This window comes from Emys orbicularis, chromosome 16 (genome assembly GCF_028017835.1).
Source record: "Emys orbicularis isolate rEmyOrb1 chromosome 16, rEmyOrb1.hap1, whole genome shotgun sequence".
Classification (NCBI taxonomy): Eukaryota; Metazoa; Chordata; order Testudines; family Emydidae; genus Emys; species Emys orbicularis.
This window is the reverse complement of record NC_088698.1, coordinates 9985550-9998100: the sequence shown is the minus strand read 5'-3', so window position 1 is coordinate 9998100 and position 12551 is coordinate 9985550.

Here is a 12551-nt window from a genome sequence, read left to right as displayed (position 1 = left end):
AGAGTGACCTAGGAATCAATAGATTATGGGAGACCAAAAAAGAGAAAATGGGAAGAGAGGTGCAGGTCATGGGGTCAAACACAAGTGATCCAGAGGGCGACTCCAAGCAGAGAACCCTGGGTGATGCCTGCTGCCCACAGATGAGGTCTGAGGAGTCAGTGTACATCTCCCAGAGAAACTCTGCTCAGATGTGTGACGGGCAAAGGCCCCAGTCTGAAGCTGGCAGCCGCGCACACCGAAGTGTTCAGTTTATCTAGGGACGAGATATAGCCCAGGCAATGGCAAGGAAAACTCCCCCAGCAGCCTGCCTCAGTTTTCACCTGGCCCAGCCTCTTTGTAGGGCTGTGAGGATCATTTACTCGCCGAGCTTATCCGGTCCTTGGCCTCTCTGCCAGCAAAGCTGCCACTTACCGGGAGTTGAGGCGATGGTTTCTGTGATGTGGGAGCAGCCTGTCACTGTCAGCTCCCTTTGCATAGGCCCCCAGATCAGCCGGCAGACGGCAGTGCCACCCAGCTACTCTGGTGCTGGATGCAAATTAGTGCCTTAGAGCAGAAAGCCCCGTCCCCACCCCCAGGATCAGCCAGCCCCACCACTGCTTTGGCACGGTCTCTTGTCAAATGGGGGCCATGATGAGAATACTTTACACTTCAGCCTCTCCAACGTAGGGTTCCCAGGCACCCGGTCGAAAAGGGACCCTGGGGGCTCCGGGCGGCACTGCTGAACGGGCCATTAAAAGTCCGGTGGGTGACGCAGTGGGGGCCTGGGGCTAAGGCAGGCTCCCTGCCTGCCCTAGCTCCACGCGGCTCCCGGAAGCAGCCGCCAGGTCCCTGCAGCCCCTAAACGCATGGGCGGCCAGGGAGGCTCCGCGCGCTGTCCTCACCCTGAGGGCCGACTCCACAGCTCCCATTGGTTGGAAACCGTGACCAGTGGGAGCTGTGGGTCTGGTGCCTGCAGGCACGAGGGCAGCGCGTGGAGCCTTCTTGGCTGCCCATGGCTGCAGGGACCTGGCGGCCACTTCCTGGGAGCCGCAGTAAATGCCACCGGAACCCCGAACCCCCAGCCCAGAATCCTCTCCTGCACCCCAAGCCCCTCATCTCCAGACACACCCCAGAGCCCTCATCCCCCCCTGCACTCCAACCTCCTGCCCCAGCCCAGAGCCCCCTCCTGCACCCCAAACCCCTCATCCCCAGCCCTGCCCCCAGAGCCTGCACCCCCAGCCGGACTCCTCAACGCTCCTGCCCCAGCCTAGAGCCCTCTCCCACACCCTGAACCCCTCATTTCTGCCCACACCCCCAGCCGGAGCGCTCCTGCCCCTCCTGCACCCCAAACCCCTGCCCCAGCTTGGTGAAAGTGAGTGAGGGTGGGGGAGAGTGTGCGGCAGAGGGAGGGGAATGGAGCAAGCAGGGGTGGGGCCTTGAAGAAGGGGCAGGGCATGGGCAGGACCTCAGGCAAGGGGGGGGCAGGGGTGTTCTGTTTTGTGCGATTAGAAAGTTGACAATCCTATTCTGTCTCGCCAGCCAGGTAAGCCTGCCTTTGTGATAGATGGTCCCTTACACCAAGCCTCACAGCAATATCCAGGACCCCAAAAGGACCAGTCACTTACTCCAGATCAATTGCACCTTAGATCTTACATCAAAGGCAACACTTGTAGCCAACCCTATAATAAAACTATCTAAACATTTGTTAATAGGAAAAGGAAATGAGAGTTATTTATAAGGTTGAAGCAGGTAAATGTATACACACACAAATGAGTTACAAGCTAAGTTTCAAAAAGTAATAGAAGCTTTTAGAATAAGCAGGCGCTTGTGACGGGTTGCTCCCCTTTGGATGCCACCTGATGTGCTGAGATACCCCTGAGCCTGCCTGTTGTGCCAACCTGGCCACGCTTTTTACCTATCTTGCTGAGCCAACCGATTAAGCTTCCTCCAGCACACACACAGGTAGGGCCACACCCAACTGCAGAACGAAACTGACACTGAGATCAGTTCTGGGAAGGCTCAGCTTAAGGGACTTGCCCCAGCACTCAGGTGTCCACCTCCCTTGGAGTGCAGACCCAAAGGTATATTATGAAATCCGCCTCCTCCCTCAATGTGGAGGAAGCTATGCACAGCCTCTTACACCCCCGCCCCCTTCAATTCTGAATTGTACACACAGGGTTATGTTATAAACAAGAAAAGTTTACTAACTACAAAAAGTGAATTTTAAGTGAATAAAAGAGATAACAGACAGAACAAAGCAGATTACTGAGCAAATAAACCAAAGTAGGCAAGCTAAACTCAACAGACTTAAACAGGTTACAAGGTAACAATTAGGGTAAGAAATTGTATTTTAGACAGGTTGCAAAGTTTCTATGGTTCAGCGTTCCAGTTATACTTCTTTTCAGACTGGACCCCTGTCTTAGTCAGGACCCCGCCCGTGCCTTCCCTTCAGGTGGCTTTAGCAGCCTTTCTTCCTGGGCAGACAGGCCATGGAGAGGAGGAGTCCAGTTTGCCTTTTTCCCCACCCTTAAATAAGATTTACATAAGGCAGGAATCCTTTGTTTTCCAAACTTGACGCCCCCCCCTTCCCTTCCAGTGGAAAGGGAAAAGAAGTCCCAGATGTTTAGTATCAGGTGACAAGACCACCTAACCAAGTGTCACAGTTACGTCCCCGGACACCTCCCAGGAGGGAAAGAGATTAGCATCTTCATGGTCTTGTTGTTCCTTCCTGATGGCCCATCACATCTGATGGCCTGTCGTCTGGTGGGTGTCTCCCCAATACACACCCAGTTGTAGTTGTTACATAGTCCATATTCCTAACTTGAGATACAGAAATGATACATGCATACAAATTGGATAATCACATTCAGTAAATCAGAACCTTTTCAATGATATCTTACATGTGCCATCTTGCATAAAGTATCTCAGTTATGTCACATCCATATCATAAGCATATTTTCATAAAGAATATGGAATGAATTGTCAGAGCTGTATGTTCTTTCGGGATAACCCAGCCTAAGCAGCTAAGCCTAGAAACCTTGAGTCCAAGCAGCAATGAAATCCAGTTTCTTCCTGCTAGGGGGTTTGATTCCCTTCCCCCCTTTCGGCTCTAAGCTGCAAGCTCAGCTGATGGAAGGAATTCACTTGCATGACCCACCTCCATGCGGGGGCAGGAGGAGAGAGACTTAGTCTTTTGTCTGGTATCCCTGGGCCATCCCTGTTGGCCAGGACGTAACACCTTCTGTTGGAGATCAGTGTTTCACACTAATTAGGGTATGTCTACACTAGAAACTTAACTCAACCTATGTTAGGTCAAATTACAGCTACCACAGTCATTACTGCAGTAGGGCATGTCCACCCTTCCTTCCTTGGGTCGGTGGTGTGCGTCCTCACCAGGAGCATTTCCACCGGTCTAAGGGGGGCAGTGTGGGGAGCTGAGAGCCTCCTGCAGGGAGCCTGACTGCCCCACAGACTAATTCCAGGTATGTAGTTGTCAGTGTTCCGTTGAGGCATGTTTACCTTGGCATGAGCGGGCACCTGGTCTGCCAACATCACAGCGCACATCAACTCCCCTGTCCTCTCTGAATTTTACCAAGCTTCCCAACACATTGGATTCAGTTTCACTCTGAATCTGGAGTCAAGGTTTGCAGTGGCTCCATTTGAAACCAGCTCATTTACACTCGTCCCATGGGCACACACATCTGCATCCCACAGATGCAGACAGAGGCATAGATATGGTCAACTCCCTTTAGTGTGAACACACATGTGCTGTGAGCGCACGTACATGAATGCACGCAGGCATGCACACACATGCTCATATAATACAGGCAATTGTTACCTTCCAATAGATGGACCTGAACTAAAATACCAAGTGTAGAGGAAGTCTGGATCTGGACCCAACTTCGCTGCGTCTTCCTTTCTAGAATAGAAAGAAAGAAACTCCCAATTGGAACAACTCTAAACCCCAGGGAAATTAGAATGCAAACTTTACTGTGTGGGCAATGTCAGCTAGTAAAAAGCACAAATCCACACAAACACACCTGTCATTTGGCACACTTGCATGCTTATATTCAGCCACACACAAATATATGCAACACACCTACAGACACACCCATAATCATATGTAATCAGACACAAATATTCCTGCACACTCATTTGTGCATTCTTGGACACATGCACATGCAATCAGATACAGATACACAGTCACACACAGGATATGCTCCATTTACTAGTACAGTTCCGAATTACTTCCTAAATGAAAGATTCATGTTTACCCAGGGGCGGGGGCGGGAAGCTATTTGAAATTCCACAGCACAAAATTTGCAATATTTCTTGCAATTTAGCTCATGTGTCAAGTATCATTTACTCAGACAGTAATACCGTGCAATGGTAGTAGACGAGGAACACCGTAGCGAGCACATTCCAGAGTAAAGGCATTCTATTTCTACCCTCTGGAGCCAAAAGACCGTTTGATGGGCATGAGTTTGGGACCTACTTAGATCAAAGAAACAAACAGCAGGACATTAATCAGGGGAAAGCTACGCTAGCACTAACATAACATGCTACCAAAGAGGGGAGAGGAAACCCAAAGGTGGGGCAGCCAGAACCATGACTGGCTGACTTTTGGAGATGGATAAAACCCTTCCTAGAAGAGGCAGCGAAAGGGTTTGTTTCCATTAGGAAACCTTATAGGCACACATCCTCAGCGGGTGTAGATGAAGTCAACACAAGGGGGAGGAACTGAGTCAGCTGACAGCAATGCTGACCATGGCTTGGCCTAGTCTACAGCAACCAGGCAATTGTGGTCAGCCTTACATCGGTGAGTCAAACGTCACAGTCGGCAACACAGCCACAACCCTCGACTATGCCCCACCAGTCCCCTTCCAAGTTAACAGGCAGCTGTGGGAGCCAAAGGCGCTGCCTGGACCAGTGGAGTGTTACACCAAGGATAAAAGAAGGAGTGAGGGATCTGTGTTTTCTCAGAGCATTGAGGCAGACAGTAATTTGAATGGAGGAGCTCCCAGCATTTCCCCCTCCCGCTCCTTCATTTCTGAGCTAGCCCTTGATATTAAAACCTAGTAAATAAACGCCACAGATCCCATAGCATTTTACTGCCTCTTGTAGCTGGCAGAGAACATGGATTTGTTTATTCATACTCCTAGCTTTCTTCCCCCCCAACCCCTCACAAGCTGTGATGTCCTTCCCTAAACTCCTGGCATTTCTCTTCCGACCCCATGAACGCTCTTTCCCCCCTGCACAGTAGCATAGCAATAAAGCAGAGATCTGCAATCAGTTTGCCCGGGCCTGCTGCACTGTGGGGAAGCCCTTCGATTGTTGTTGGTCTGGGTTTTTGGACAGATCATGTAGAAGTTCCACTCACTTTGAAGCAAAGAAGACAAACCCAATAATCGTTTATAAAAATGAAAGACAAAATTCGACTCCCCCCCTCCCCCCCCATTGGATTTTACATAGTAAATAATCCCTGCCAAGCGGTACGCGCGATCACTCCAATATGGAGTCACCTGGCTGGAGGGCTCCACGTTTGTTTGAAAGGAAAGAAGAGGAATTGTTGTAGACAACTTAATCTGCAGATATGATCAGCGTCTGAAAGCACAGACACTTAGGGGCAGCGATGGCTCCAGGCACCAGCGCACCAAGTGCGTGCCTGGGGCAGCAAGCCGCAGGGGGGCGGCCTGCTGTTCACTCCAAGGGCGGCAGTCGGGCAGCCTTCGGCGGCATGCCTGCGGGAGGTCCACTGGTCCCGCGGCTTTGTCGGCAATTCGGCGGCAGGTACACTGAAGCCGCGGGACCGGGGACCTCCCGCAGGCATGCCGCCGAATGCAGCCTGACTGCCGTGCTTGGGGCGGCAAAAAAGCTAGAGCCGCCCCTGCTTAGGGGTATGGCTACACTGCAATCAAACACGATGGGCTGGCCCACATCAGCTGACCTGGGCTCGCAGGGCTTGGGCTGCGGGGCTGTGACATTGCCGTGTTTCACTGCAGCATAGACCTAGCCAGACAGGCTTCTCCTCCCTATTTTAGTGTCCTGGTCTGGGTTTGGTTTTTTAGTGAATGGAGCACCAGCATTTACCCCCATCATAGAGGATACCCAAGGTTGGAATTTTCCAAAGCACCCGACCAACTGAGTGCCAAGCTCCCACCAGTCTGCAATGGGATTTGGGTGCATAACTCCCTTAGCCCTTGTCTACGAGAGAAAGTTGCAGTGTGAAATCAAAGGGATTATCTTAAAGCAGAGTTAGTTAAACCAGTGAAAAAGGCTCTGTGGGTATGTCTACACTACAGGGTAAGCTCAGGGTTTGAACTCGGGCTCGAGCCCTGGGTTGCCAATGTTGGTTGGATGTATTCCTGGAGGTTTCATTGAAGATTAACCTTTAATTCCTGGAGATTCCAGGACAACTCTGGAAAGTTGGCAACCCTACTCAAGCCTAACCCCCTTCCATCTATACACAAAAGTTGTGCTAACCCAGGACTCAGAACCAGGGGCCCAGGGCCTCACGGGGCTGCAGGGTCTGAGTCAAGCCAGGTTTCAAGCACTATTGTTTTGCAGTGTAGACACAGCCCCACTGGACTCGTGCTCTGGGAGTCCACCAAAACCATTGCACAATCCAACAGGCTCTCTTTGTCCTCTGGAGTTTGGTGGACAGTCAAGTTTTCCGACACTGCATCATGAACAAAGGGCTAGAGTGGCCACATTTTGGGAGGGCGCTAGGAAGTCTGGGATATGGGTGGCTGGACTCGGGCCTGCATAATGCAGTGCAGACGCTGGAGCCCCAGTTTGGGACAAAGGGTTCAATAGTTCCTAACCCGGGGTTACAAGCGATTGTAGATGCTGGATACTGGGGTCAGTTTAAAACAGGCTAAATGCAGTTTATTTCAGTTTAAACCTTGACCCTAAACCAGTAACTCTCTCAAATCACAGAAAGGGTGCATCTTCACAGCACAATTAGCTTGAGTTATAAGGCTAGTATTACCCCTAAATCAACTCCCATCCACACAAAAATCTGTAGCTCGAGTTAAGTGGTACTTTAAACTCACGCTTGCTAACCTGGCAGGGTAGGTCTCTACCACAGCTGGGAGTGTGCCTGTAAGCCCAGGTAGACAGGATCAAGCTGGTGCACTAAAAGTAGCAGTGTAGACATTATGGCCCTGGCAGAGATTCGGGCTAGCCCCCCGAGCTCAGACTCAGCAGTTGTAGTGTAGACATACCCTCAGGCAGTGGGCTGAAGCTCAAACTAGTGCAGTAGGGATGCAACTGCTCAAATTACAACACCTCAGCAGCAGCTAATCCAATCACCCTGGTTTTTGCAGTGTGGTAGTTTTCCCAGGAGCTAAGCTAGCTGGAGTGTGCTAACTCGGGTTAACTCTGCTGTGGAGACACACCCTGAGTGTGCACACAGAAGTTTGCACTGATTTTACTAAATTGGTTTAAAACCCTATTTAAAATTCAACCAGTCCCACTTTCTCATGCAGAGGTGGCCTTGGGTGCCTTTGGGAATCTTAGCCCAAACTTCTACCCTAGGAACACTTACTATCCTCTCGGACCAACATTTTCAGAAGTGGCCACTAGTTCTGGGTCCCCAGCTTCAAACACCCGGGGCCTGATTTTCATAGGACTAGAGTGCCCTCAACTCCAGTTAAAATGGAATACAGGTGCTCAGCATCTCTGAAAAATCAGGTAGGGGACCCAATTAAACATGCAGAACCAGGCTCTCAGGTACTACAGTGATAAGCATAGTATAAATATACATAGAGTAGAATAGAAACAATGGCCATTTTATATAGCTTCAGCTTAACCTCATCTCTCATCCCTTTGTCGAGTGTCTTTTAGAGCTTTGTATAGAAAGTGCTGCACCAGCAAAGTCTGATTTGATTGGAATTGCAGCACTTTGCTACAGCCACGTGAAACTCTTAGAACTAAGCCAATGAGGAGGCAAAATTTGGCCTGGTTCCCAAGATTTATTTAAAAAAAAAAAATTTGCAACTCCCAGGAGTAGAGATGAGCCTGAATCAATACCATAGATCCCAGCTCCAAGGTGCTGGTGAAGTTCAGAACTGGATCGAGCAGAGCTTAACATCCAGCTCCCACTCTGTAATGAGCCTTCTTCAAACCCCAAAGCGTAGCTAAATACCCCCACCTTTTGGGAAAGTTAGCACCAGATCTGGGTGAGAAATTGCAGGTCAGGCCCCATAGATAGTTTAGAGTGAACTTTTGGCCAAACTTTGTGAAGCTTTCAGACAGACTTCCGCTGAATTTCAAATAAGTTTGGGCAGAGTTTTGATCAACCCCGCCTGTTTCGCCCTGGGTTCAGAGGACCAATACTGTATAGAGCTGGTTAGATGCCCTACGCCATACAAAACCTAGCGGCTTTCAGCTGAGCTTTGCTTTGATTTTCAAGTTTGCTTGAATAGGTTCGTTCATGGCAATCTACATGAACTGACCCGTCCTTCCTCAAAACAACCAAGTTTTCACAGAAAGCCAGTTCCTCCGGCACTTGGTGGCTTCTTTTCATTTTAAAATCAGAACCAAGATGCTCTAGCACAGCCTACAACAGGGCTTGATGCTGGTCTAACTTACTTTGAAGCCAATGGAGTTACACTGGGGGGAAATGGAGAGGAAAATCAAGTTTATGGTCTGTAGCGTGACCAAGTTCTGGATGCAGCTTCATGGACTTTAATGGGATGGAGTGGGATGTGTAAGAGAGCACGCTTGGGCACAATGGATATTAAACAGATCTGACACCACCTTAACTGTTCTCCTGACTGCTCCACCAGCATTTACACCCATATATGCGCATGCACTATATTTACCTCTCACACCCACATGTGCCGGCCTCGGTTTGGGGGCCCTCGTCTATTCCAGTAGAGCACAGCTGGCCCCTTGGAAATGATTTTTGTTGCTAATTTGAATGGGGGTAAAAGGTCTGAGATTTTAGAACCAATTAGTTTTGCAAACCCCAACTCTTTTGCAAACTTTCTAAGGGCTTGTCTCCACTGGCAATTTACAGCGCTGCAACTTTCTCACTCGGGGGAGTGAAAAAACACCCTCCTGAGCGCAGGAAGTTTCGGCGCTGTAAAGCGCCAGTGTAGACAGTGCACCAGCGCTGGGAGCCGCGCCCCTCGTGGAGGTGGGTTTTTTTTAGAGTGCTGGAAGAGCCCTCTCCCAGCGCTCTGCCGCGACAACACAAACCACTATAAACTAGTCCTAAATTGATACAACCTTAAACACACACCTGAGAACTCCATAAACTGGGGTTCTCCAGGCACCTTACATTTCTTTTCAATCTTAGGGTACGTCTACACTGGCAAGTTTCCTGCGCCACAAGTTATACCACTTATTAAAGCGCTGGAATTAAACCGCTATTGTGTGTCCACACTGTGCTCCTTGTGATGCTAGAGCACATCCTCATTAGCAGCTCTTGCCACGGCAAAGACAGCAGCGCATTGTGGTCGCTATCCCACTGTGCAACAGGCCGCAGGGTGCTTTGGGAAGGGTTTGCAATGCCTCATGGGGCAGGCACAGCGTCACTTGCTGCAGGTTTCCCAATCCCATTGTTCCATGGGCATCCTACCACATTGCCAGCTACTTGTCAAATGAAGTGAGGAGGGGGAGAGTGTGTGACAAGAAGTGTGGGGGGGAGGGGAGACCGTGTGTTTTGGGGGACAGAGAGTGTCAGCATGCGGTCTTGTAAGTTCAGAAAGTGGCAGGAAGCAACCAGTCCTGAGGCAGGGGGAGGGGGGAATCCTGACATCAGCCGCCACCGCCCTCCCTGGGCTCTCTGCACAGCAATCTCACACACACACACACACACACACACACACACACACACACACACACACACACAATAGTACGAGCATTCCACATTAACGTTTTGCTGTGTGTCCCGGAGCAGAGCAGCACAGCACACAAGGGCTGTCAGAAACGGTGCTTTGAAAGGGGAGGGGGCACATGTCTCCAGGGCAGCCGAGTTCAGAACCATGAGCAGAGCGGTCACTTGAGGCATTATGGGACAGCTCCGGAGGCCAATTACAGCACAATAACAATCAAGTGTCTACTCTGGCAATAGCGCGCTGGAGCCTCTGCGCAAATAGCCTCACGACTCCCGTCGAGGTGGGGTTTTTGCAGCGCTGCCACTGAGGAGTTTCTGCGCACCAAGTGGCTCGGCAGTGTGGACACGGCTGCAGTTTGAGCGCAAAAAGCTGCTTTACAGCACAGAAACTTGCCAGTGAATTCAGCAGTGGGGGAAGTTGCCAGGCTGACTACCCTGAAGACTGAAATTCTCTATTTAGCCACAGGGCAGGTACGCATCCTACACTGCCTCACTCACAGTACTTCAACCCGGACTTGGAGGGATCATCTTTAGCGGATGGAGGATGCTTCAGTCTCCAAGCCCATTTAGCCCTTGGCCAGCCTGCTGAGTGGGCCAGCCAGGATAGAACATGAACGCTTGTTTCAGTGATGACTTATGACCTTGATGCAAAGAGGCTCCATTCTCCACTGCCTTGCACCTTGCATTTAAAGGTGACGAAGTAAGGCACTATCAGATCAGAGGGCTAGCAGCTGGCCCAGGTAACCCACGCCTTCAGTGTTGGTCTGCCACACAGCAGTTTCGGTCGGTTACAGCCTGTGGGTAACATTTTCAAGACTGTCTAAGTGACTGGGGAACTGAAGTCCAACTTTCCAAACAGACTCGTGCTCCTAAGTCTCACCAAAAGGGTCAATGAGACTAAAGCCCCTCCTGAGAAGGAGATTTAGGCTAGGTCAACGCTACATCTTGTGTCGGCATAACCTAGGTCACTCGGGTGTGACTAAACCATCCCCCTGAGCAACGTAAGTTACACCAACTTAAGCGCTGGTGTGGACAGCGCTTTGTTGGTGGGAGAGCTTCTCCCACCGACATACCTACCGCCTCTCACGGAGGTGGTATTAAGCCAATGAGAGATCTCTCACCTCATCAGAGAGCGTCTTCACCAGTCGCAGTGCAGCTGCAGCGCTGTATGTGCGGACAAGCCCGGAGTCACTTATTATGAGCGTTTCAAAAGATTACCCAGGCCGTAGAGGCTCACGCTTTTAAAACCAGAGATCTGGGGTTCAGTGCCCCATGTTGTTGTGCTTCTACCCAAGCATAGCATGGAAGGTGCGATGCAGCAGAGATGCATGCTGTAGGAACCCGAATGAGAGACACAAACCCGTTTCACCTCAACCTCTCAGCAACTACGTGACAGTAACAGCTTTTGGTACCTACTCTAAGATCGATTCACTCCAGCAAACTAAAGTGAAATGGCTCCCTCCCGGGCTTCACTTTCCTAGCACACAGAGCAGAACCTTGAGGAATCTACAACTGCAATTTCTCCAGCACCAAAAGAGACTTTTTACTAAGCTTTTATTTGTGCTTAATTATGTCCAAGCCCGCTAAGTGCTTTCGCCTTCCCACAAACAGCCACTCTGCAGAGAAAAGAGGCCTGTATTAGCAGAGATCCTTTAGCTCAGAGATAAAAGTGCCTGCAGCCAGTAATTTCTGACTGTACTTAATTTCTAAGTGACTGACGAACTGGTGCATCTCTGCTTACATAATAAAAGTAACTATGATCAGCACGGCAAGCTTTCTCCACCAAGAGCCAAACGCTACCTCCTGGAGCTGCCTCGCATGCACCATGGCTCTCCTTGGCCAGCTCAGCTGGGTGTTGGCTCAGCGTGAGTAGATCTGCTGCGTACACATCCTGATGGTTCTAGTTGAAGTGTTGGCTGTTGCAATGTGTTGAAGGCACTTCTATACCATGGTGGATAGGTACGGTGTAAGGACATGAATACGGTAGGACGCACTATAAATGTTTGTCAGTCACTTGCTGATCAGGATTTCAAATGCTGTAGTTAGTTCCCCATAAAAACCAGTCACTGAGGATTGTGTCGTAAGCACCAGGTTTATATTAAAAGTTCTTGTGTTCACGGTTTAGCCTCAGAATCCAAATATTCTGCACAGGGCCCTGAAATTGCTGAAAACAAGGATGAAATTCACCCCTGTGGCTGGATCTCTGCACAAGGCCCATGTACTGCTTAAATCCCACTGAAGACTTAGGATTTCAGTGAGGCTTCAGCCTTCTGCTGGACCTCTGCACCAGGGTGAATTTCATCCCGAGAGAATAACCAGAGTTCTGAAGTAACACTGGTTAGTTATGGAAGAGAAATGGACATGTCATGGTGACCACTGGATTTGCTGCACCTGGTTACTGAAGCCCTGAGGCTTCCCTTGTTGCACTTACACAAGTGTCATGACCACAAAACACTGGAAATCGTAAAATGCCAAATGCCCTTGGTCATGTCCTATGTACTGCCCACCCCATATTCCCAAGCAGGACTTTTGAACAGTTGAAGATCAGGCTCCCTCCACAGAGAATCCATCCCAGGTTTTACACTGTGCCCAGTGCACGCTGGAGTATTCCATTGCACTAACTAACCACCTAGAGGCCTTCACTACACTAGGGATTCTTTGTAATGATTTCCCCTTGCTGCTGACACTGGTGCGACACTGTTGGTAACATTGAGGGAGCACCGAG